Source organism: Dendrobates tinctorius, unplaced genomic scaffold (genome assembly GCF_039654945.1).
Source record: "Dendrobates tinctorius isolate UK_male_01 unplaced genomic scaffold, ASM3965494v1 ptg000075l, whole genome shotgun sequence".
Taxonomy (NCBI): domain Eukaryota; kingdom Metazoa; phylum Chordata; class Amphibia; order Anura; family Dendrobatidae; genus Dendrobates; species Dendrobates tinctorius.
This window is the reverse complement of record NW_027361743.1, coordinates 27,402,305-27,423,989: the sequence shown is the minus strand read 5'-3', so window position 1 is coordinate 27,423,989 and position 21,685 is coordinate 27,402,305. Positions and strand designations below refer to the sequence as shown.

Sequence of the window (21,685 nt, the reverse complement as noted above, 5' to 3'; positions counted from 1 at the left end):
TCATGAAGATATTCTAAGCAAATGGATACATGCCATCTGGCCCTCTGTTTCTAATCTGTCGTCTTATAGGATGATATAGGAGATTAGGGATAGCCATCGCATGAGCGGGGGCGCCATTCTCGTATTTCTTAGGGTGCCAACCTCCGCACCTTGGTAGGTGTTCAGATAGTCATTTTGTATAGGGCCAGGTCACTCTTTTCTTCACCTCGGCTGAGTGAAATTGTTATCAGATGGTAGCACGTATTGTCAATTTTTATACATCTTCTTTATGTCCATTTCCCTTTTTTTTTTCATTTTTTGGGCTATAATAGTATAGTGCAGGTTTTAACCGCTATGATTCAGGTTTTTCTGGCCACATGATTGGATTGGCAGATTCAGCTGGTTAGATTTGGTTTGACTGTTATACCTTATCTCTTTCCAGCAATACAATAGCCCATTTTTTACTAGGCTTTATAATAGGGGACATCTATGCAATTTTATATTGTTATTTTTGTACTTAATAAAAGTTATATTTTAATAGGGTTTTTTTCAGTTAGTCGGTTATAGGTAAGCCTTGTTCACATTATACTTGTTAGTTGAAAGCCTGATATGTTTGAAAAATATTTTGAAGGAATTTTTCTGCATTGCTCTGAATGTTGAGGACAATTTAAGTTCATATTAATATAAAAAATTTTTAGATGAAAAAAATGCAATAAAATAAATTAAGATGCAATATAATAACACTACACTAAAGTACCAAAAGTAATACCATATATATATATATATATATATATGTACACTGCTCAAAAAAATAAAGGGAACACTAAAACACCACATCATACTGTAGATGTCACTGAATGAAATATTCCAGTTCCAATCTTTATTCATTACATAGTGGAATGCGTTGAGAACAATAAAACATAAAAATGATCATTGAAAAATTAAAATAATATTCGATGGAGGTCTGGATTTGGAATGATACTCAAAATGAAAGTGGAAAATCAAATTACAGGGTGATCCAACTTCAGTGGAAATGTCTCAAGACAAGGAAATGATGCTCAGTAGTGTGTGTGGCCTCCACGTGCCTGTATGGCCTCCCTACAAAGCCTGAGCATGGTCCTGATGAGGCAGCGGATGTTCTCCTGAGAGATCTACTCCCAGGCCTGGATTAATGCATCAGTCAACTCCTGGACAGTCTGTAGTGCAAAGTGACATTGGTGAATGGAACAAGAGATTATGTCCCAGATGTGCTCGATTGGATTCAGGTCTGGGGAATGAGCAGGCCAGTCCTGAACATCAGTGCTTTCATCATGCAGGGAAGGCTGACACACTTAATCCACATGAGGTCTATCATTATCATGCATCAGAAGGAATCCAGGGAACACTACACCTGCATATGGGTCGAGGATATCATACATGTTCCTACTGACAGTAAGGGTACCTCTGTGTTATGAATGAGTCACCGTAGGAGGCAAAAATAGAAATGCTAGCTAAGTCTAGAAAACCAGAGAAGTTGGCAGCTATCGGATTGCAGACCCCTGAACCTATCAACACAACTAGCAGTAGCCGTGGGGGGTTCCTATGATGCCCTAGACCCCTCGATCACAGCCGGAGGACTATATAGCCTAAAGACAGAAAGGAAAATCTAAACTGCCCCAGAGCAGACCCCAAAGCAATAGGCAGCCCCCAACATATAATGACGGTGAAGCAAGATGAAAAAACACTAACACAGACAGAAAGATAGACTGAGCAAAGACTGGGCCCAAGCTAACTAGATAGGAAAGGACAGGAAGGCTGCTGTCTGCAATCCGTGAAAAACCCTATGAAAATAAGAGCCAACAAACTGACAGTGAAAAAGGCCCTGAAGACGCTAGGCTTCAAAAAAGCTATGTCAGTACTCAGGAATATTCTGAAGACAGAGCAACCGGCAAAAGGAGATTCAGCTCACCCCAGCAGGGAATGGCAGAATCCAGAAAAGCAAGGCAAACAAAAACAAAACACAAATGCTAACAGGCAAAGCAGAAAACTTAGCTTTAGAGGAGCAGGAATCAGACTGGTCTCCCAGAAGTCCACAGAGAAATCACCCGCAGGGCAGAAGGGCGTCGGCAGCCTTATATCCAGTCCGTGACTCCACTCAGCCAGTTATAATCATTAGGCTCAGGTGCCTGATAATCAGGCTCATTACCTTCCTTTACCAGAATAGGGAGTTCACCAGACCTCAGTGACGAAGGGGAAAATGAACTCACAACACCTCTGGCTAGCACATAGAGGGCTGTGCGGCCCTGCAAAGAAATGCCTTCCCATACCATTACTGACCCTCTGCCAAACTGGCTATGCTGGAGGATGTTGCAGGCAGCAGAACGTTCTCCACGGCTTCTCCAGACTCTGTCACATCTGTCACATGTGCTCAGTGTGAACCCGCTTTCATCTGTAAAGAGCACAGGGTGTCAATGTCGAATCTGCCAATCTTGGTATTGTGGGGCAAATGCCAAGCGCCCTGTACGGTGTTGACCTGTGAGCACAACCCCCATCTGTGGATGTTGGGCACTCAGACCATCCTCATGGAGTCGGTTACTAACCGTTTGTGCAGACACATGCACATTTGTGGCCTGCTGGAGGTCATTTTGCAGGGCTCTGGCAGGGCTCCTCCTGTTCATCCTTATAATGATAATAATAAATGTTATTTCTATAGCACCGACATATTCCGCAGCACTTTACATTTCAGAGGGGACTTGTACAGACGATAGACATTACAGCATAACAATAATCACATAGATCATAACAGATACCAAGAGGAATGAGGGCCTTGCTCGCAAGCTTACAATCTATGAGGGAAAAAGGGGAGACATGAAAGGTGGGTGGTAACAATTGCCCTGATTGTTTGGACCAGCCATAATGTTAAGTGTGTAACAATACGGACACAGAGGGCGAATAGATGCATAAAACATGTGGGAACATGATACGGGGAACCTGGTTATGGTAAAACTTTTGGCTGTGCCACACAGGGATAGTTAGGTTAATGTGTTGAGGCGGTAGGCCATTCTGAATAAATGAGTTTTCAGGGCACGCTTAAAATTGTAAGGATTGAGGACTACTCGTATTGACCTGGGAAGTGCATTCCAAAGAATTGATGCAGCACATGTATAGTCTTGGAGATGGGAGTGGGAGGTTCTGATTATTGAGGATGCTAACCTCAGGTCATCAGCAGAACGGAGGGCACGGGAAGGGTGGTAGACTGAAACAAGGGAGGAGATGTGGGGTGAAGATGTAGGGTGGTGCTGAGCCATGGAGTGCTTTGTGGGTGAGGGCAATAAGTTTGTACTGGATTCTGGAGTGGATGGGTAGCCAGTGCAAGGACTGGCACAAGGTAGAGGCATCGGTGTAACGATTGGCGAGGAATATGATCCTGTATGCAGCATTCAAGACAGATTGGAGGGGGGAAAGTTTGGTAAGAGGGAGACCGATTAGAAGAGAGTTACAATAGTCCAGACGAGAATGTATAAGAGAAACAGTAAGAATATTTGCAGAGTCAAAGGTAAGAAAAGATCGAATTCTAGAAATGTTTTTGAGATGCAGATAACAAGAGCGAGCCAGTGATTGGATGTGGGGGGTGAATGAAAGCTCGGAGTCAAGTATGACCCCAAGAGAGCAGGCATGTTGCTGGGGAGTAATAGTGGAACCACACATGGAAATGGCAGTGTCGGGTATAGGTGCATTAGTAGAGGGAGGAAAAACAAGGAGTTCAGTCTTTGACAGGTTCAGTTTCAGATATAGTGAGGACATGATGTTAGACACAGCATTTAGACAATCGCTGGTGTTTTCTAGAAAGGCTGGTGTGATGTCAGGAGAAGAAGCGTATAATTGTGTGTCATCAACATAGAGATGGTACTGGAAACCAAATCTACTGATTGTTTTACCAATAGGGGCAGTGTACAAGGAGAAGAGGAGGGGGCCTAGAACCGATCCTTGAGGGACCCCAACAGTAAGGGGAAGATGAGAGGAGAAGGAGCCAGCAAAAGATACAGTAAAGGAGTGGTCAGAGAGATAGGAGGAAAACCAGGAGAGAACGGTGTCCTTGATGCCAATGGAGCGGAGCATAGTGAGGAGGAGCTGATGATCCACCGTGTCGAATGCTGCAGAGAGATCCAAGAGAATTAGCATGGAGTAGTGACCGTTAGATTTAGCTGTTAGTAGATCATTAGAGACTTTAGTGAGGGCAGTTTCAGTAGAGTGTAGAGAGCGAAAACTGGATTGGAGAGGGTCGAGAAGAGAGTTATCAGAGAGATAGCGGATCAGATGGGAGTGGACCAGGCGTTCCAGGAGTTTAGAGATGAAGGGAAGATTAGAGACAGGTCTATAGTTAGCGGCACAGTTTTGGTCAAGGGATGTTTTTTTAAGTTGTGGATGTATGATGGCATGCTTAAATAAGGAGGGAAAGATACCAGAAGAGAGAGAGAGGTTAAATATTTTAGTTAGGTGAGGGGTGACCGCAGGGGAAAGGGACTGGAGCAGATGTGACGGAAATGGGTCACTGGTGCAAGTGGTTGGGCGAGAAGATGCAAGAAGCCTGCTTACTTTTTCTTCTGTGACTGGTTCAAAATCAGAGAGAGAGCTAGATGCAGTGGGGGAGGGAGGACAATGCATGGTATGAGTTGATTGGGAGATAATTTCCTGTCGGATATGATCAATTTTTTCTTTGAGGTAATTGGCCAGATCGTCAACTCGAAGCTCTGTGGTTGGGACCTGCACTCTTGGGTTGAGCAGGGAATGAAAAGTGTCAAAGAGACGTTTCAGTTTATTGGACAGTGAGGTGATGAGGGTGTTGAAATAGGTTTGTTTGGAGAGGTGAAGGGCAGTGTTGTATGTTCTAAGCATGAACTTATAATGGATGAAATCTTCGTATAGATTGGATTTTCTCCATAGACGTTCAGCACACCTGGAACACCGCTGCAGGAAACGTGTTTGCAGGGTGTGCCAGGGTTGTCGCTGTCTTTGTCGTGTTGTTCTATGTATAGGAGGTGCATAATCATCCAGGGCAGTTTGAAGTGTTTCATTGTAATGCTTCAGTGCAGAATCAGGACATGAGAGGGAGGAGATAGGGACCAATGAAGACTGCAAGTTCATCGTAAGTGTCTGGGTGTTAATGGCCTTTATGTTTCTATAAGTATGGACAGTGGGGGTGACCTGAGCGGCCCGGCAGTTCTTGATAGAGAATGAAAGAAGGTTGTGATCAGAGAGCGGGAGAGGGGAGTTTGTGAAATCATCCACTGCACAAAGCCGAGAGAAGACCAAGTCGAGGGAGTTTCCGTCTTCATGCATTGGGGAATTAGTAACCTGTGAAAGGCCAAATGAGGAGGTTAGAGATAAAAGGTGAGTAGCAGATGGGGAGAGGGGAAGAGCAATGGGGATGTTGAAATCGCCCATGATGAGGGTAGGGATGTTACAGGAGAGAAAATGTGGAAGCCAAGTGGCAAAATGATCCAGGAACTGATGGGAGGGGCCGGGAGGACGATACACTCCCGCCACTCACATGGAGAAGGGGGTGTAGAGTCTGACAGCATGGATCTCAAAAGAAGGGAAGACTAGTGAGGATACCTGAGGGATAACCTGAAAGGTACATTGTGGTGATAGAAGCAGACCAACGCGTCCACCTGCTCTTTTGTCTGATCTTGGGGTATGAGAAAAGTGTAATCCCCCATATGAAAGAGCAGCAGCAGCGGTAGTGTCTGACTGCTGGATCCAGGTTTCGTTAAGAGAATTAGAAAGGAAGAAGTCATGGATGAAGGAGAGTTTATTACACACTGAGCGAGAATTCCAAAGGGCACAATTAAGAGAGACAGAAGGCATACATGGAATATTAATAAGATTAGAGGGGTTTCTGAGTGTAGCTGTTGGGGGGTTTGACTTTCTATAACATGGGGGACCTGGGTTGGGAGGAATGTCTCCTGCGACTAGGAGAAGGAGGATAGAAAGAGTGAGCAGATGGTTGAGTGATTTGTGGGAGCGTCTCTTATGTTGAATGGTGGGACTGAATGGATCTGTGCAATTTAACAATGTGAAAAGAGTGTGAGTGCTATACATAGGAGAGGAAAGGAGTGAGGGGCCGATATGGATGGAGTGTGGAAAGTTAATGCCAGGGCGGTGGATGTGTGTGAATGCAGCGGCCAGGATATAAATTACACAAATGCATATGGTATATATTTGTTGTACTCCAAATGTACAGGGAGTAGATGTATATAAATGTCTTACCTGTCTCCTGCCCTAACTGCCATGTTATAACTGCCAGTACTTTGATAAACTGTACTTCGATAAAGTGTGTATAAATGCCCCCTGCATAAATGCCTTCCCCAAGCTATGTCTGAATATATAGGAATCTAAGGCTTAGATCCTTGCACAAAGGCTGAGGTTGCCCTCCTATTGCCCCCTCCACCTCTCCTGGTGTACTGGCCTGTCTCCTGGTAGTTTCCTCTAGACACTACGCTGACAGACACAGCAAACCTTCTTGCCACAGCTCGCATTGATGTGCCATCCTGGATGAGCTGGACTACCTGAGCCACTTGTGTGGATTGTAGAGTACATCTCAAGCTACCACGAGTGTGAAAGCACAACCAACATTCCAAAGTGACCAAAACATCAGCCGGAAAGCATTGGTACTGAGATGTGGTCTGTGGTCCCCACCTGCAGAACTACTCCTTTATTGTGGGTGTCTTGATAATTGCTAATAATTTCCATCTGTTGTCTTTTCCATTTGCACAACAGCATGTGAAATTGATTGTCAATCAGTGTTGCTTCCTAAGTGGACAGTTTAATTTCACAGAAGTTTGATTTATTTGGAGTTATATTCTGTTGTTTAAGTGTTCCCTTTATTTTATTTTACAGTATACTAGTATATACATATATATATATATATATATATATATATATATTCAGGCCCAGATTGATAATGTGCTCAACCAGGCATTTTCCCACTGGGCCTCTTGCCAGCTGATGCAGCCACTGGCCTGGCTGTTCTTCATGCCGCTGGCCCTCTGCGAGCACGGCGGTTATTGCTCCCAACCCTTCAGGGATTTTTGCACTGCAGGGAGATAAACCACCATGCCCCCCACGCACCCCATCCTCGCCCTGCAGAGACCCCTCCCCTACGTAGCCACTCACAGCGTCGCTTGGCTGCTTTCTTGTTTGTGAACAGGACCTGTGATGAGGTCGCAGGAGGGGAGGAGTCGGGAGGTCACATGATCATGGTCCTCTATCCAGACCCCTGATCATGTGACCCCTGACTCCTCCCCTCATGTGATCTCATCACAGGTCCTGTGCGCACATCCCTGCCTCTTGGTGTCTGCAGGAGTCTGCTGTGCTAGTGTGCTGGTTGTCATGGTGCTGGATGAGAGACGTTTGTGTGGGGTCAGGAGGGGTTTACAGGGTGGATGTAGCAGAGCTGTGTGTGTGTATGAGGTGTATGGAGCGGAGCCGTGTGTGTACGAGGTGTATGGAGTGGAGCCGTGTTTGTATGAGGTGTATGTACACACGCGGCTCCGCTCCGTACACCTCGTACACACGCAGCTCCGCTCCGAGGTGAGCGGAGCTGCGTGTGTACAAGGTGTATGGAGCGGAGCTGTATGTGTACAAGGTGTACGGAGCGAAGCGGCGTGTGTACAAGGTGTACGGAGCAGAGCCGCGTGTGTACGAGGTGTACGGAGCAGAGCCGCGTGTGTACGAGGTGTACGGAGTGGAGCAGAGTCGGGTGTGTACGGGGTGGAGCCACGTGTGTACGAGGTGTATGGAATGGAGCCGGAGGTGTGACAGGGTCTACCGAGCGGAGCCGTGTGTGTACGAGATGTACGGAGTGGAGCAGAGTCGGGTGTGTACTGGGTGTACGGAGCGGAGCCATGTGTGTATGAGGTGTACGGAGGGGAGCCGGAGGTGCACGAGGTGTACAGAGCGGAGGTGTGTACAAGGTCTACGGAGCGGAGCCGTGTGTGTACGAGTTGTACGGAGCGGAGCCATGTGTGTATGAGTTGTACGGAGCGGAGCCGTGTGTATGAGGTGCACGGAGTGAAGCGAAGCCGTGTGTGTACAAGGTGTATGGAATGGAGCCCTGTGTGTACAAAGTGTACGGATCTGAGCCTTGTGTTTACGGAGAGGAGCAGATCCGCGTGTGTACGGAATAAAGTCACTTGTGTGTGGGGTGTATGAAGCGGAGGGGAAATGTATGTGTATGGAGCGGAGCCACGTGTGTACGAGGTGTATGGAGCAAAGCCGCATGTGTACAAGGTTTACGGAGTGGAGCTATGTGTGCACAAGGTGTACAGAGCGTGGCTGCGTGTGTACAAGGTGTACGGAGCAGAGTCGCATGTGTACGAGTTTTACGGAGCAGAGCCATGTGTGTACTGAGTGGAGCCATGTGTGCGCGAGGTGTACGGAGTGGAGCCGTGTGTGTACGAGGCATACAAAGCTGAACTGTGTGTGTATGAGGCGTGGGGAGCCATGTGTGTACGAGGTAATGGTAGGGAGCATTCATACATCCCAACCATCCCGCATCCAGTTTGACAGTCCCGATTTTTTTGAGAGAGAGAGAGCCCCAGCTGGGAGCTTGCTTTTCCCACGGACACAGGAGTTCACGACGGAGCCCCGAGGAGCACTTTAAAACTCGCACGTGACGTTCTACCGGAAGTGACATGCTAGAAGCTGACCGGAAATTAGGTAATTTTGGGAGGAGATTGTGACGGAACCATGGAGGCACTTCAGGGAATGCTTCAGATCACTGTGTCCTCCTCCGACAGTGCGGATAGTGGGATTGCCTTGGAATCGGGGATGCCAGCCATGTGAGCGGATCATGATATGTCTTGCACCGGGAGGCTCAGGTGGGAATTACAATGGGAGCCGGGCTGCTATAGTATCTTTATAGAATATTTCTTTCTCTCTCTGTTTCTTTCTCTCTCTGTTCTTTCCTTCTTTCTTTCTAATCTTTCTTTTTTTCTTTCTCTCTCTCTGTTCTTTCTTTCTCTCTGTTCTTTCTTTCGTTCCCCTCTTCCTTTCTCTCTCTGTTCTTTCTTTCTCTCTCTAATCTTTTCTTTATTTCTCTCTCTGTTCTTTCTTTCTCTGTTCTTTCTTTCTCTGTTTTTTTTCCCCTCTTTCTTTCTTTCTTTCTCTCTGTTCTTTATTTCTCTCTCTTTTTCTTTCCTCTCTTTCTCTCTCTGTTCTTTATTTATTTCTTTCCCCTCTTTCTTTCTCTGTGTTCTTTCTTTCTCTTTCTTTCTTTCCCCTCTTTCTTTCTCTCTATTCTTTCTTTCTCTCTCTAATCTTTCTCTCTCTAATGTCTGTTTCTTTCTCTCTCTGTTCTTTCTTTCTCTCTGTTCTCTTTCCTCTTTCTTTCTCTCTCACTGTTCTCTCTCTCTGTTCTTTCTTTCTCTTTCTTTCTCTCTCTCTGTTCTTTCATTCTCTTCCTTTCTCTCTCCGTTCTTTCTTTCCCATCTTTCTCTCTCTGTTCTTTTTTTTTCTTTCTTTCGCTCTATGTTCTTTCTTTCCCCTCTTTCTTTTTTTCTCTCTCTCTGTTCTTTTTTTATGTCCCCTCTTTCTTTCTCTCTCTGTTCTTTCTTTCTCTCTCTCTGTTCTTTCGCTCGCTCTGTTTTCTCTCTCTGTTCTTTCTTTCTTTTCCTCAGTACCAGCCACTGTGCCCAAAATGGCTGATGTATATACACTGTACACTGTATATACATCAGCCTCGAGTCAGCACCTATCTATACGTAAGCCTCAGCACCAGTATATACATCAGCACCTGTATAATACATAGGTGCTGGGGCCTATGTATATACAGGTGCTGGTGGGGGTGATGTTTATACTTGTGCTGACTTGAGGCTGATGAATATATGGGCTGTATGTATATACATCACTGATCAGCCTCTAGTCAGCACCTATATATACACCAGCCCCAGCACCTGTATATACATCAGCCCCAGCACCTGTATATACATCAGCCCCTCGCACCATATATACATCAGCCCCAGCACCTGTATATACATTAGCCCCAGCACCTGTATATACATCAGCCCTAGCACCCGTATATACACCAGCACCTGTATATACATCAGCCACAGCACCCGTATACACATACAGTTGTGGCCAAAAGTATGGACACCCCTGCAATTCTGTCAGATAATACTCAGTTTCTTCCTGAAAATTATTGCAAACACAAATTCTTTGTTATTATTATCTTCATTTAATTTGTCTTAAATGAAAAAACACAAAAAGAATTGTCCTAAAGCCAAATTGGATATAATTCCACAGCAAACATAAAAAAGAGGGTGGACAAAAGTATTGGCACTGTTTGAAAAATCATGTGATGCTTCTCTAATTTGTGTAATTAACAGCACCTGTAATTTACCTGTGGCACCTAACAGGTGTTGGCAATAACTAAATCACACTTGCAGCCAGTTGACATGGATTAAAGTTGACTCAACCTCTGTCCTGTGTCCTTGTGTGTACTACATTGAGCATGGAGAAAAGAAAGAAGACCAAAGAACTGTCTGAGGACTTGAGAAACCAAATTGTGAGGAAGCATGAGCAATCTCAATGCTACAAGTCCATCTCCAAAGACCTGAATGTTCCTGTGTCTACCGTGCGCAGAGTCATCAAGAAGTTTAAAGCCCATGGCACTGTGGCTAACCTCCCTAGATGTGGACGGAAAAGAAAAATTGACAAGAGATTTCAACGCAAGATTGTGTGGATGTTGGATAAAGAACCTTGACTAACATCCAAACAAGTTCAAGCTGCCCTGCAGTCCGAGGGTACAACAGTGTCAACCCGTACTATCCGTCGGCGTCTGAATGAAAAGGGACTGTATGGTAGGAGACCCAGGAAGACCCCACTTCTTACCCCGAGACATAAAAAAGCCAGGCTGGAGTTTGCCAAAACTTACCTGAAAAAGCCTAAAACGTTTTGGAAGAATGTTCTCTGGTAAGATGAGACAAAAGTAGAGCTTTTTGGGCAAAGGCATCAACATAGAGTTTACAGGAGAAAAAAAGAGGCATTCAAAGAAAAGAACACGGTCCCTACAGTCAAACATGGCGCAGGTTCCCTGATGTTTTAGGGTTGCTTTGCTGCCTCTGGCACTGGACTGCTTGACCGTGTGCATGGCATTATGAAGTCTAAAGACTACCAGCAAATTTTGCAGCATAATGTAGGGCCCAGTGTGAGAAAGCTGGGTCTCCCTCAGAGGTCATGGGTCTTCCAGCAGGACAATGACCCAAAACACACTTCAAAAAGCACTAGAAAATGGTTTGAGAGAAAGCACTGGAGACTTCTAAGGTGGCCAGCAATGAGTCCAGACCTGAATCCCATAGAACACCTGTGGAGAGATCTAAAAATGGCAGTTTGGAGAAGGCACCCTTCTAATATCAGGGACCTGGAGCAGTTTGCCAAAGAAGAATGGTCTAAAATTCCAGCAGAGCATTGTAAGAAAGTCATTGATGGTTCCCGGAAGCGGTTGGGCGCAGTTATTTTGGCTAAAGGTTGTGCAACCAAGTATTAGGCTGAGGGTGCCAATACTTTTGTCCGGCCCATTTTTGGAGTTTTGTGTGAAATGATCAATGTTTTGCTTTTTGCTTCATTCTCTTTTGTGTTTTTTCATTTAAGACAAATTAAATGAAGATAATAATACCAAAGAATTTGTGATTGCAATCATTTTCAGGAAGAAACTGAGTATTATCTGACAAAATTGCAGGGGTGACAATACTTTTGGCCACAACTGTATGTATATACAGTAGTCTCAATGTGATATATATTCAGCAGTATGTAACATAATATAGTATAATACTGTCAATTATAATGTAGAGTTGTGTGTATGTAGTGTAGAGCTGTTCATATAGTATGTTGCTGTGTATATAGTGTGGAATCCACACTATATACACTGGCCCATCTTTACACTATACAGTATATACACAGCTCCACTCTATATTCCTTACCACAGTATATATTGTGGAGCTGTGTACATTGTGTATACTCCTCCTGTCCTGTATACATGGTGTAAATATAAGTATCTTCTCTAAGTGTGTGTATCTATGAAAATAAAAAGTGCTCCGATGAATTGTGCAAAGTGGTGGACTCTTTAATAGCCCATGTGACAAAGTTTTGGATCTATAATAGATCATTTCTCTGCTATGGAATTGAAATATTACCACATGAGCTAATAAAGAGTCCACCACTTTTCTCTTATTTAATCATTTAATCGGTGTGCTGATTATTTTCTTTTTATAAATGCCTTTGATTTAAGGGTGTGTGTCCTAAAAGCATTTCACCCACTACTTAATATTTGGTGGTGCTCAATTATGACACATATATCAAGGCTGACATCACCAACCGACAAAAGCGGGCAAGTGCCGTCGGTAACTTGGCATGCTATAGGGCTCGTAAGTAGGGGCTCCGGTGCCAGCGCCGACACAGTTGAAAACAATGATGAGTGAGGGAGCCAATGATGAGTGAGGGAGCCATCTGCTGATGCTCCCTCTCTCATCATTCCCCCTCTGCATCTGAGCTCTGTGACGTCTTAGTGCAGAGGGTGCAATGACATCACTACAGCAAATCGTCTGTGCCAAGCAGTGCAGAGGATCAGAATAAACTGAGGAGACCAGAGCAGTGGGGACAGGGAGAAGTATTATATGGGGCCCATTGTACTGTATGAAGTAATATATGGGGCCCATTATACTGTATAAAGTAATATATGGGGCCCATTATACTGTTTGAAGTAATATACAGTATGAGGGCCCATTATACTGTATGGACCATTATATGGGGCCCATAAAACTGTATGCAGTATTGTATGGGGCCCATAATAGTGTATGGAGCATTATATGGGCTCATGGCACCGTATGGAGGAATATGTGGGGTCCATTGTACTGTATGGAGAAATATATGGGGCCATTATACTGTATGGAGCATTATGTGTTGCCCATAATACTGTATGGAGGACTATGTGGTGCCCATAATACTGTATGGAGGGCTATGTGATGCCCATAATACTGTATGTAGGACTATGTTGTGCCCATAATACTGTATGAAGGACTATGTTGTGCCCATAATACTGTATGTAGGGCTATGTTGTGCCCATAATACTATGAAGGACTATGTTGTGCCCATAATACTGTATGAAGGACTATGTTGTGCCCATAATACTGTATGGAGGACTATGTGGTGTCCATAATACTCTATGGAGGACTATATGGTGCCCATAATACTGTATGGAGGTCTATGAGGTGCCTATAATACGATATGGAGGACTATGTGGGGCCCATAATACTGTATGGATGACTATATGGTGCCTATAATACTGTAAAGAGGACTATGTGGTACCAATAACAATGTATGGAGGACTATGTGGTGCCCATAATACTGTATGGAGGACTATGTGGTGCCCATAATACTGTATGGAGGACTATGTGGTGCCCATAATACTGTATGGAGGGTTATCCAAATTCGGATGTTCTCCCCTATCTTTTGGATAGGGGATGACTTTCTGTTTGTTGTGGATCTGACCGCTGGGACCCCCATGATCCTAGGAAATGTAGCTTTGACGAGCACCATGCAAATGGAGCTGTGGCCCAATCATACGCACTCTGACGCCATTAACATGTGGCTCTTTAAATAACTCCTTTAATAGAGTGCTCAGGGGACGACAAAGTATAGCAAAAATACACTGATCGGGGTGAGGAGTGTTATAGTTTGAGGGCTGGTGGGGTTTGTGTGGCAGGGCTGCTTTTTTGTCCCAGTCTGGCCCTGATATATATATTTATATACAGTGCCTTAAAGTAATACCCCATGAACTATTCCACATTTTTTCATACATAAACTTAATTTTATTTTATTGGGATTTTATGTGATTTATTAATACAAAGTAGCAACTATTGGTGAAGTGTAAAGGAAATGATGCATGGTTTTCTATTTAAAAATCATAAATCTGAAAATTTCATTGTGCATTTGTATTCAGACGTCCTGTAGTCTGATAAATCTAAATAAAATCTTTTGTGACTAATTGCCTCCAAAAGTCACATAATTAGTAAACTGAGTTCACACGTGTGTAATTTATTCTCAGTATAACTACAGCTGTTCTGTGAAGGCCTCAGAGGTTTGTTTGAGAACTTTAGGGATCAAACAGCATCATGAAAAGCATGGAACACACCAGACAGGTCAGAGATAACGTGAAGAAGAATAAAGCAGGGTTAGGTTGTAAAAATAATATCCCAATCTCTGAACATATCACAGAGCACTGCTCAATCCATCATCCAAAAATAGAAGGCGTATGGCACAATTGCAAACCTACCAAGACAAGGCTGTCCACCTAAACTGGTATCCCAGGTAAGGACAGAACTTAAGAGAGAAGCAGCCAAGAAGACCATAATCACCCTGGAGGAGCTGCAAAGATCTACAGCTCAGGAGGGAGAATCTGTCCATGGTACAAGTATTAGGGCACATTCACACGTTCAGTATTTGGTCAGTATTTTACATCAGTATTTGTAAGATAAAACCAGCAGCGGGTGAAAAATACAGAAGTGGTGACTTGTTTCTATTATACTTTTGCTCTGATTGTTCCTCTCCTGATTTTGGCTTACAGATACTGATTTAAAATATTGACCAAATACTGAATGTATAAACATGGACTTAGTCACATACTCCACAAATCTGGCCTTTGTGGAAGAGTAGCAAGATGAAAACCATTTTTGACTGCAAGTCTTAAAATTCCCTTATACAGTTTTCAAAAAGCCTTAAAGAGGTCGCAGCTATCATGTGGAAGAAGGTGCTCTGTTCAGATGAGACAAAAGTAGAACTTTTGGGGCAGAAAACGGCACATTACCCTGAAAACAGCATTCTCACCATCAAACATGGTGGTGACAGCATCATGCTGTGGGGATTCTTTTCTTCAACAGTGACAGTGAAGCTGGTCAGATTTGGTGGGAAGATGTATGGAGCTAAATCTTGGAGTAAAACCTGTTGACGGCTTCAAATGACTTGAGACTGGGGTGTAGGTTCACCTTCTAGCAGGACGACTCTAAACATACTGCCAGAGCTACAATAGATCATTTAACTCAAAGCATATTCATGTGTTTGAATGACCCAGCCACCTTCCAGACTTAAATCACATTGAGAATCTGTGACAAGACATGTAAATTTCTGTTCACAGACCAAGGGCAGACACTGACAGCTTGGGGCCCCTGTGCAATATAAATTATTCAGTCTGTGATTCTCCCCAATTACCTGTAAGGCAATGTGCACACAGAAAATATGCAAGGTTTTACAGTACAAGCAAAGTGAATGAAATTCCTTAAGTCTCATGCACACAATGCTTATTTTTTTCCTTGCAGATTTGCAACAGATTAAAATCTGCATAATGTAATTCTAGCAGCGTATTTCACCCGTACTAATGGGCAAAAATATGAAACAAAAACATGGCAAAAATGTGGAAAAAAATAAATGTATTTTACGCAGCTTTCTTCCTGCCAACACATTAGGACATGCAGCAGATTTTTCTGATCGTGTGCACATGGCCTTAGTCCCTGTCCTGCGTCCTCATCATTCATTATAAGAACTTGATAGCATCCTAATGTACTTGGAAATGGAATAAGACGGTATCAGGTACTGAGCATCCTCCACCATCTCCCAATTCATTACAAGTCCATGACAGCGTCTTCTCCCACCTTTCAGTTCATTATAAAGTGTCCTATGCACCTTATTGCCTCCTCTCCCAATCCCCAATAAATTTTAAGTCCTCGATAATGTCCTCCCCATCTCAAAAATCATTGTGATACTATCAGGGGCTTAGCACCCTCCTCCACCACCCAATTCATTTTACAGCCATATCTAGCGTCTTCCTCCACCTCCCCCTGTTCATAAGTCCATTATAAGTCCCCCTTCTTCCCATCCCAATCCCCCACATCCCTCATTGTCCTCCGCCCGCATCCCATCATTGTCCTCTCCCCCACCACCATCATTGTCCTCTCCATCAACTCCATCATTGTCTTTTCCACCACCCCATCATTGTCCTCTCCACCATCCCCATCATTGCCCTCTCCACTACCTCCATCATTGCCCTCTCCACCATTTCCATAATTGCCTTCTCCTTCACCTCAATCATTGCCCTCTCCACAACACCAATGATTTCCCTCTCCACGACCCCAATAATTGCCCTCTCCATCACCTCCATCACTGCCCTCTCCACCACTCCCATCATTGCCTTCTCCGCCACCTCATTTATTGCCCCCTCCACCACCCCATCATTGCCCTCTCCACCACCTCCATCATTGCCCTCTTCACCACTCCGATCAATGCCCTCTCCACCACACCCGTCATTGCCCTCCCCATCACCTCCATCATTGCCCTCTCCAGCACCTCAGTCATTGCCCTCCCCATCACCTCCATCCTTACCCTCTCCACCACCTCCATCATTGTTCTAACGCTCCACCCCATCATTGTCATCTCCACCATCTTCATCACTGACTTCTCCCACCCAACCCCATTATTGCCCTTTCCACCACCTCCTTCATGGTCTTCTTCCCCACCACCCCCATCATTGCCCTTTCCACCATCTATATCATTGCTTTCTCCCTCACCACCCCCATCATTGCCCTCTTCATCACCTCCATCATTGTATTCTCCCCACCACCCCATCATTGCCCTTTCCACCACCTTCATCATTGCCTTCCACCACCTCCATTATTGTGCACATCTCCATGATTGCCCTTTCCACCACTTCTGTCATTGCTTTCTCCCCCATCACCCCATCTTTGAACTCTCCAACACACACAGACCCCCATCATTGCCAACTCCTTCACCCTCATCATTGCACTCTCCAACACACATACACCCCCCCATCATTGCCCTCTCCATCACCCCCATCATTGCCCTCTCCAAAATATACACACACACCCCCATCATTGCCCTGCCCTATCCAACATATACACACACACCCCCATCATTGTCCTCTCCATCACCCCCATCATTGCCCTCTCCACCACACACACACCCATCATTGCCCTCTCCATCACCCCCATCATTGTCCTTTCCAACACACACACGCACACATAGCACCATTTACCTCTCCGCACATTCCCCACAACCGCAGCATCTTCATTGCCGACAGCCTTCTGTCTGACACAGAAGCGCGCTGAATGCTGACGTAATCCAGCCGCACTGCTGTGTCAGACAGGGAGCACGGGCAGGAAGCAGGATGGATCCCTGCAGCTCCGCTCCCCTTTTATTTTCTCTGGTAGGCAGGGGAGCTGCAGGGATCGCTTCCCGCCCGCCGCACATGAGGGCAATCTGGCCAGGGGCCCCCCGGAGCCAGAAAAAATGGCCAGATTGCCCTCAATGTTAGCTGCCCTGCAGGGGTTCCCCTCCACCTCCGGGCCCTGGTGCAGCTGGATCAGCTGCACATGCGGTATGTCCGCCCTTCTGTCACAGACGGTCTCCACCAATGTCACTGAGATAGAGCTAATTTGCAAAGATAAGCAAAATTTTAAGATGTGCAAAGCTGGTAGAGACAGACTCCAAAAGACTTGCAGCAGAAGTTGTTGTTATATGTGGTCCAACAAAGTGTTGACTCAGGGGGGCTGAATACAAATGCACATCACAATTTACAGATTTGTATCTTTTAGAATATTTAGAAAATAGTCTATCATTTCCTTTACACTTCACAAATACTTACTACTTGTTGGTAAATCACATAAAATCCGAATAAAATGCATTAAAATTTGTGGGTACAACTTGAAAAAGTATGGAAAAATTCATGGCATATGAATAGTCTTTCAAGGTACTTATACATATATAAGTAGCATGCACAAAAATGTTGTGATTTTTGGTATTTTCAAGCCAGTTTCTTCCAGCTCTGACAAAACAAGCCAAAGTGGAGTGGCAACGGGATGCAGCATGGTCATAATGCCACATCTCATCTAGATGAAAAAAGCTGTGACGAGCCTTATACAGAAATGTTCCTTCATTCAGGGCTTGGAGTAAGATTTTTGGCATTGCGCATGGGGCGCACGCCACTTCTCAGACTCTCCTGATTTTAATGAATCAGAAGCATCTGACTCCAACATGTCTCCTCATCAAAACTGGTGAGAAAATCGCTGGACTTGATGAATCAGGACTCCTTGTCATTGACTTTTGTTGTGACTTTTTAGTGCAAAAAAAAAAAATCACTTGTTTTTCAAAATGTCTCAAAAATTGTGAAGAAATTACACTATAAATTGAATCACTTCAGGGGAAATAGGAGTATTTTTGGAACAAATTTTGCCACTTTTTGAATAGATGCAATTGATGAATCAGGAAAAAAACTTCTACTCCAGGCACAGTAGCAAGCCAAAACAACAACAACAAAAACAAGCAAACACAGGTAAAATAGACTTCAAAAATGTGCAAATGGAAAAAATGAATTAAGTGCAAACAAAAACACATCAAAAATTCAACAAAAAAACAGGAGCAAATACAGTAATAAATCCCAACCCTACTAACCAGCACTTTGCAGCATTTTTTTTACAAGCCAAAGACGTAATATTTAGGGTAAATAGAATTTCTAATGAATTACTTTAATATAAAAGAATTGAACAAGAGCATAAGTTGGTATACGTGTAATGTGTAAGACCACATTCACAATGTGACCATTTCAAAGATAAATATACAAAGAATGCCCACCAGCCAACGTCAAGACGGCCTCAAATCTGATGGGTTCCTACACTGCGTGAATACCTCTCTAAGGCTGATGTCTGAATTCCTGGGTGAATGTAGACACCTCTGTCAGCAATGCCTGCATTTATGGGTATGTAAGGACCTGCCTTGACGTTGGCTGGTGGGCAGATAATATTTGGCCAAATTTTATGCTAAGAGTCTCATATTTTTTCTATAATTCTAAAGCTGTATTGCAATTCTAATTACATATATTCCACATTGACATGCCTTAGCATGATAGAGTGCAACCATTCTTTGTATATTGTATATGGGGGTAGTTCCTCTTGGTATGCACCTATTCACATTAGTTTGGATGTGCAAGTCAGTTTTTTTGTCTCTTTTCTTTTTTTGTCTCATTTCAAAGATAAAACCTGAGAAAAAAAGCAAAATGAACATATACTCTATAGTAAGTAAATAAGTAAATGGTAATCGTAAATGTAAATAATATAAGGTACTTAGTTATTACTATTTTGCTCAAAAAAGCATAAAAGCCATCTCACCGCAACAAGGTGTACCCAATCAGGATGGTCCTAGTATTAAAACCTTACCTTGTGTCAGCCGACCTCAGTGTAAATAAGGTCAGAGCAGGACAGGGTCCCGACTGTTCAGACACCAGTCCATGGAAAGCTATATAGGCGTAATACTTAGCTCGAATACGGGCCACGGTTTGGTATTACTATTTTGATGGAATAAACTGCTTTATTTAAAACTTTTTTATCCTACTATTTCTCTGGCTATAACCAGTAGATTACACTTTGCTTGTAATCCTCTATTCACACCATGTTCCATAATATATGCAAAGAACATACCGCTCCGCAACCAGTTTCCATATTCATTTAAGCAAATAATGTATAAACTGCAGTTAATGCTAATTACCTCTGCAATAGTTGTGACTTGATGCCTGAGGCATCTGTTCAAGGTTTCAGGGTTTGTGGCCTCAATGTGTTAGGAATTTATTTTAGGATTTATGTTTTTATTATTTGTGATTGTGAGGGGTCTGGTAAAGTCTTGTTTAGAGCATGTAATAAAGGTTGAGTGATACAAGGTAACTGTGTGTTTTGCATTTGTTGCACAAAACATTTATTGTTGCTTTGTAAAATTAAAATGGCTATCTTTGTATTTAGGGAAACAGGAAAATTTACTTACATTTTTCTGTTTATACTTTAGCCTCTAAAAGTTGGCTCATATAATTATACCGAGTGCAAAGTGATAAAAATTTGGGTTGCCCTCGGACCAATGTTATTCAATGATCTGCGTATTATTTCTCAGCAGTATTAGGCATGAGAATAAAAACAAAGCATATTGCAAATTGACTCCGAAATCGGACAGTGCGAGAAAAAAATTCACATGCCATAAGGACCATCGGTACGGTATTAGATTTTTATGGATACATTACAATTCTGAAGCATAGGAAAGTGTAAATGGTCCTGGAAAAGATTAATAGCTGCTGAGTAAAAATAAAAACGGAATGTATACGGATAGTACACAGATGACAAGTGAGAAAAAAATCGTCCCACTTTCCCCACAGGAGAATGAGACCGATTATTTATATGCAAGTGTGATCAAACCCTAAGTCTATTTTATGTGTAAGTGAACACATAAAATAGACTTAAAAAAAGACCCAAATAGAATAATGAACTGGGTGCAAACAAAAATAAGGTGCAAAATACACAGAACTGGACAATTAACAGGTACAAAGGCAATGATGTATCGAGGCCAAAGGGTCCATTTACAAAGTACAATGCACAACATGAAACTACCACCGACAGGCAACAGATTTGTGGTCGTTTAATATCGTGTTTACAATGAATGACCTGTAATGAGAGATGGGCAAACCCAAACAGCAAAGTTTGGGTTCTGTACCAAACACTTAGAGTTCATACACAGAACCTGAGCACAGACTTTTCCAATAAGTCCCTGTTACTGTTCGTGTTCGGCACCGTTTACATCGGGTGTTTTCCATGCTGTCATGTGCATGATAGTGCAAGAAACACTGGCGGCTCTGATAGGCAGCAAGATCATTAGCGCTGGTCAGAGAGCTGCGGTTCCCATGTTGTCAGACGACAGCGTGAGCCAGCAGCTGTAACCGACTGTAAAAATGTTTGCTTAACCTTTACTGGTTATTATAGGGGAGACCCCACCGAAAAATGATGTAGGGTCCCCCTATACTCAATAACCAGAAAAGTCAATGCAGACAGCTGCTGGTTGTTATTAATAGCCTGGGAAAGGACCATGAATATTGGCCTTATCCCAGACTAAAAACATCAGCTTTTGGCCACCCCAGAAGTCTCTCATTAATGGGATGTGCCAAATCTGGCCCTTAGCCTTGCTCTTCCCACTTGCCTTGGTGCAGTGGCAAGTGGGAAATAGTTGTGGGGTTGGTCAGCTGTGTATTGGCAGCTGACATGAAGCCACGAGTTTAGTAATGGAGAGGCGTCTATAAGACAATGCAATCGGGTCAACTGTTACCACCCACCTTTCGTGTCTCCCTTTTTTTCATCATAGATTGTAAGCTTGCGAGCAGGGCCTTCATTCCTCTTGATATCTGTTATGTTCTATGTGATTATTGTTATGCTGTAATGTCTATTGTCTGTACAAGTCCCCTCTGAAATGTAAAGTGCTGCGGAATATGTTGGCGCTATAGAAATAAAATTTATTATTATTATTATCCCCATAGTTAGATTGCAAAAAACGCATAGCAAGAATACAATTCTTTAATTAAAATAATGACACTGACATCTTTATTTGAAATAAAAATAAAAAAGCACAGTTATACTCACCTTTATGTCTAATCCATTGAAGCCTACATCACCTGGAAAAAAAAAACAAAAAACAGACAACCACAGTACTCACCCTTACACCTAATCCACCGATGCCCATGTCCCCTGGAAAAGAAGAAAAATAATAAACAACTATATGCCTCACCTGTCCGATGGGAAGATAATCCATACTGTCCCACAATGATTCAGATGATTTGGATACCAGTCACATCAGTGAC

General features: G+C 43.5%; 1 protein-coding gene across 1 annotated transcript in view; it reads left to right on the top strand.

Moving 5' to 3' along the window:
• The window catches only part of ATP8A2 (ATPase phospholipid transporting 8A2), a 1,255,085-nt gene that overhangs the window by 912,974 nt on the left and 320,426 nt on the right, over positions 1–21,685 (top strand). The gene's annotated exons all lie outside the window — the stretch shown is intronic.